Genomic DNA, 6,391 nt, shown 5'->3' on the forward strand with positions numbered 1-6,391 from the left:
TGTTTGGTTAGAGTAACCCTAAGGTATATTATATTATTTATGGCTATTATAAGGGAGTTGTTTCCCTAATTTCTTTCTAATCCTGTTTATCATTTGTATAAGGAAGGCTACTGATTTGAGTTAATTTTATATCCAGCCACTTTGCTGAAGTTGTTTATCGGCTGGAGAATTTTTCTGGTAGTGTTTTTGGGATTGCTTAAGTGCCCTGGTAAAGAAACTGGAGAGATCTTACACTAGCAACTTAGCAGGACACTCGAGAGCTCTAGAACAAAAAGAAGCAAACACACCCAAGCAGGAGTAGATGGCAGAAAATAGTCCAACTCAGGGCTGAAATCAACTAAATAAAAACAAAGAGAACAATACAAAGATTCAACAAAACCAAAAGCTGGTTCTTTGAGAGAGTCAACAAGATAGGTAAATTTCTAGCCAAACTAACTAAAGGGCCCAGAGGCAGTGTCTAAATTAACAAAATCAGAAATGAAAAGGGAGACATAACAATAGAAACATTAATTCAAACAATCGTCAGATCCTACTACAAAACCCTATATTCAACAAAACTGAAAAATCTAGATGAAATGGATTGTTTTCTAGACAGATACAACATACCAAAGTTAAATCAAGAGCAGGTAAACTATCTAAACAGGCCCATATCCCCTAAGGAAATAAAAGAAGTCATTAAAATACTCCCAATTTAAAAAAAAAAAGCCCAGGACCAGATGGATTTAATGCAGAATTCTACCAGACATTCAAAGAAGACCTGATACCTGATGTTCCTCAAACTATTCCATAAAATTGAAACAGAAGAAACACTACCTAATACAATCTTTGAAGCCACAATTACTCTGATACCTAAACCACACAAGGACCCAACTGCAAAAGAGAACTTTAGACAAATCTCGCTTATGAATATCAATGCAAAAATACTCAATAAAATTCATGCAAACCAAATCCAAGAACACATTAAAATCATCATTCATCATGATCAAGTAGACTTCATCCCAAAGATGCAAGGTTGGTTCAATATATGAAAATCTATTCATGTAATCCACTATATAAACAAACTCAAAGAAAAAAATCACATGATCATCTCCTTAGATGCAGAAAAAACATTTGACAAAATACAACATCCCTTCTTGTTAAAAGTATTGGAGAGATCATAAATTCAAGGCTCATACCTAAACATAAGCAATATACAGCAAACCAACAGCCAATGTCAAATTAAATGGAGAGATACTTGAAGCAATGCCACTAAAATCAGGGACAAGACAAGGCTGCTCACTCTCCCAATATCTATTAAATATAGTGCTAGAAGTGCTACCTAGAACAATAAGACAAGAAAAAGACATCAAGGGTACAAATTGGCAAAAAAGAAATAAAAATAATTAATTTTGAATGGAGGAATTTCTTTTTTTTTTTTTTTTTTTTTTTTTTTTTTGGTTTTTTTCGAGACAGGGTTTCTCTGTGTAACCCTGGCTGTCCTGGAACTCACTCTGTAGACCAGGCTGGCCTCAAACTCAGAAATCCACCTGCCTCTGCCTGCCAAGTGCTGGGATTAAAGGCGTGCGCCACCACCACCGGGCAAATGGAGGAATTTCTAAATCAACTTTAATCAAAAACAGAAAAAGAAGGGAAGGAGAATAGATAAACAGATGCACACAGGATGCATAAATTCTTCGGTTGTCCTGAACTTTTAGTCAATATTTGCTCAAAATGTAATCATTGCCATTTTATAGACAGCAAATTTTGAAGAAGGACTTATTGCTTTGGTATTTCAATGAAAGGGAAGAATTGAAAGTATGTAACAGAAGCATCATAAACCTACAGAATAACTGCAGATCATTATATATTATCAAGCTGTTTTAAGGATGATTTTGGCTAATATCCAGATCAGAGATAACAAAATAAATTTGAATTTCAATCTAATACACCCAGAAGTTACTAGTATAAGTCAAAGCAGTTCTGTTCAGACCTTTGAGTAAAAAAAATGGTACTTGATTGTCATATAACTGGAATTTAACACCAATGATTCTCATTTATACAAAATAGCTATGTAGTGTTTGTTTATATACAAGAAAAGGTAGTTACCATAAGTTGAGTGGTTTTATTTTTTTAAATTAAGAGAATATTAATTTATTAATTTGACAACTGTCCTTCATTGCTGCAACATTCATCATTTAGCAGCCATGTGCAAGTTTTCTTAAACATTAGAATTTCTACTAAAAATATATTAAAATAAACAAGACAATTCAATATGACCAAATTATGGCAACTAAATGGCCTAGCTCATGTAGTGTCATTTCTTGGCTTATGATCACTACATCTACATATAAAGATTGAAGCAATCTGCATATTCAATTCAGAAGCCATGATATATAGCAAAAATAGTGCTTATTTTTGTTCCTTTCAAAGTATTATAAAACAAACCCACTAATATTATTGGCAGAAAAAGTGGAAAAATAATGCAGTGATATCTGTATCTCTAGTATTTTTATCGTTTCCTGGGATCAACCAAAATGATGCTTTTTAGATAAATCATCTGGTTCCCTGACAACAGATATATTTAGGACTTCAAAGGTTAAGTTTATTGACAGATTGCAAAAGTTACAAGATAAACCTTAGGGCCTTTATTTAAGAGGGCTGACCTCAAGAGCAATAATAGCAATAATCAGATGAATAGGGCTATATGCTAGGTGTCATTAAGACATAATGAAAGTGAAAAAAGGAACTAATGTCACGTTTGAATATAATTATTCATCAGGATCCAAGTTTCAAAACCACATTGTCCTCACTGATTTGTAGTGCATCCAGCTGTTATTTGGAAATGATTTTGTTTTCATTCTAGCTCTTACTTGGTTCACTTTCTTTTTTAAAGATTTACTTATTTTATGTATATGAATACACTGTAGCTGTCTTCAGACGTACACCAGAGGAGGGCATCAGGTTCCATTACAGATGGTTGTAAGCCACCATGTGGTTGCTGGGAATCGAACTCAGGACCTCTGGAAGAGCAGACTGTGCTCTTAACCACTGAGCCATCTCTTCAGCCCTTGTTTTACTTTCATATTCACAATTTTAAAGCACACTTTATTTTATACAAATCACAATTTTAGGGTAGATCTGTAGTATGCCATATCTATCATGTTTTTAATATTAATAGACTAGTCCTCTTCACAAATGAATATATTCATAAAAATCAGAAATATTTAATGGAAAGCCTTAATAACTATTCTTCTGGCTGTAATACTTTAGAACTGGACATATAGCATGCAGAAGTTTTATTAATCTTTAAGCAAAGTCAGCATTAAACTCTATCACAACACATACTTTAGCATATATTTATACTAACTAAATATAAATACATAAATAAAATCAAGAGAACTTAAAACAAAGACTCAACATCATTATACCATTCCAATAAAGTGCAAGGTCAAATCTAATAAATTTGGTTGCAACTCCAGACCAAAATAAAATGTCCAGGCGTAGTGAGATTAATGGGTTAGACTGTGTTAGGGTAAATGAAATATATCTTTACTGCTGTCCTATGCCTTATCTGTATATTCTGTGGCTTTTACCATACATATTTACTTCCAAGCTCAGTAAGTTTAAATACTGTTCTTGCTGATGAATCACTGGATTCAGCCAACAACAGGGAAGATCTAGAATCCTCAGGGAATAGGAATCATTTGTAGGTAGCACTTGATATAACTGACTAAGCACAATAAATTCTTCTGTAACTTTGTACCACATATATTTCTTTTCCCCTTTCTGCCTCTATTGCCCATTTTTCTTTTCTCTTCCATTTTCCTTCTTTCTTGCCCAATCTAGTGAGTTAGTATTTTCAAACTATGAGATAGAATCTATTAGTCACCTCTGAAATCAATTCAGTAGACCACAGGCAAGAAATATTTTGGAGAATATTTCTGGCTTGGACACACTTGTTTTGGTCTATGACTACCCAGGGTCATAATATGAAACACATTTCTTTCTGAGGAGCAGCACACATTTGTGGGCTGCCTCCACACCTGCCTCCACTGATGGGTCTTATTGCACAAAAGGCTGAAGACTATAGTATGGAACAAAGCACACTATGGGACACCCTAAAATCTTGCTCTGGCAGGTTGAACAGCTCTACTGTATAATATTGGGTAAGTTAGCTCTCTCAGTGTGATGACAAAACACCTGACAAAAGCCATTTCGGGGAGGCAGGGCTTGCTTTGACTTACAGTTTCAAGGGATACAGTCCATCCTGGCAAGGGAACTCATGCAGCAGGAGGCAGCTGGTCAGCTTGCATCTACAGTCAAGAAGCAAACAGGTATGACTATAGATACCCACCTCTATTTCTCTTTTATTAATCACTCTAAGATTCTAGCCATCAGAATGGTATCATCCACTGTTAGAGTAGGTTTCACCAGCTTAAATAACCTCATCTAGAAATCCCGTTACAGAAATAGCCAGGGATTTGTCTCCTAGATAAATTCTAGATACTGTCAATTACACAATCATTACCATCACACACATACAGTTTCTTGGGGGAAAAGGTGGAAAATAGGCTGAGGACTTCTTTGAATGGTCAGCAGTAATGAGAATCACAATTTTTTCTAATTTTGATTATATTAAGTAAAATTTAAATTTTCCTTTATTGCTAAAATAATTAGATTTTTGTTAAAATTTTTCACTTTTACTTTAGGAAGCGAGTTTAAGAATTCCTTGTTTTAAGGTTTCCTTGCATTTACATCTACTACCTGGAAATGTTTCAGAATATCTTATGCATCCTGGCCTGACATCATATGAACAGAATCAATAGTTTTACACATGGGAAAACTGAAAGAGATGGAGAACTTCCTATGGACCCATGATGAAGACGTAATGAAGGTGGGATGTAAGCCCAGATCTCTAAGTTAAAGAAATTAGACATGTGCTTAATTAAAAGACAAACTGCTCTGGGTCTTGGCATACTGTTCAAAAGAAGATAAAACCTGTGCCAAAATAATTAGAATAATTGAACTGAATTTTTGAAATGTCTATATTTTCAATAACATCAGAAACCAAAATCTAAAATAACCTTTAAACTGTAATCACTGGTATTAAGGGCATGTCCTCTTTATGTCAATTTCCTTTATTTAGTAATTTTGCTGTCCTTTGGAGCTCTTTTTTTTAAAAATGTTTGCTTAAAAGGAACAGTTTTCTCTGAAAAGGAAGTGATCTTAGAATTCACGGACTCTTCTTTCATTTTGTTTATCTGATGCTTTCTAGTTTTAGTAGAAAAGTTAGAGAAATAGCATTCTAAGAGAAACTATGTACGTACCACATAGTAACTTGATAGCATTTACATATAGTTTAAACATTGTTTTGTCATATATGAAATTTCTTCTTTCTTTCTTTCTTTCTTTCTTTCTTTCTTTCTTTCTTTCTTTCTTTCTTTATCTCATACATTACATCCTGACTGCAGTTTCTCTTCATTCCACTCCCCGAGTCCTTTCCTCTATCTCCCCCCTCCCCCCCAGATCCACTCTTCCTCCACTTCCCTTCAATTAAAAGAGCAGGCCTCCCAAGGATATTCACCAAACATTGCATAACAAGTTATAGTAAGATTAATATTAAATTTTCAAAAGTCTAGGGAAAATTTTATTTGCCCCATTTTAACACTTGAATTGCAGTCACAGATCTCTAATCCTTTAGTAAAAGCAAACCATAAAATAGAAAAAAAAATCCAAACATTGGATACATTCACACAGCTGCTATATATATAGGATGATAATGTCATTTGTATTAATAAAAATACATACATATCCATGTATCTTTTGTATTCCATTTTACTTGGAAACTTCCCCATAAAGTAGAAACTTTTTATAAAGTAGCTTTCAAATAAGTTGGCCCAGTTTTTTTTTTTTTTTATGTGCTTCAACTGTTTTTCTACTATAATTATCTTTACAACAGCTTTCACAAACCTTGGTATTGTTTTTCATTTATTGTGTATGTTCACATTCAGAGCACATTTCAAAATGCTATCTACCTACTAGAAAATTTTCTGCCCATGAAAAGTGTAGTGTTTTCTTTTCATTTTTATGTTACTATAACTGCCATCCCTTGTTGAAAGGCAAGTTGCTAGATACTTTCTGAATGTTTTTCAAAAACAAGAATGTTATTTAAAGTCGGAATGTTTCTATGTAGTTGAAAACAGCCTGTTCACAAGCTAAGTTCAAAAATATGTTATTCTGAAATTACTTATCTGAATGGCGGAAATTGCAAAATAACCTTTATCAATTTTGAAGTACAAGGGATGTTAATGATCTTTAGATCCAAGAGATAAATGTTGGCAGTTATTTGAGCTATTACTAAAGCAACCTTCACCTGTTCACAGTATAAGATTATCAGTAGGATTCTTTTTTA

The sequence above is a fragment of the Arvicanthis niloticus genome, chromosome X (assembly GCF_011762505.2).
Source record: "Arvicanthis niloticus isolate mArvNil1 chromosome X, mArvNil1.pat.X, whole genome shotgun sequence".
NCBI classification, from domain to species: Eukaryota; Metazoa; Chordata; class Mammalia; order Rodentia; family Muridae; genus Arvicanthis; species Arvicanthis niloticus.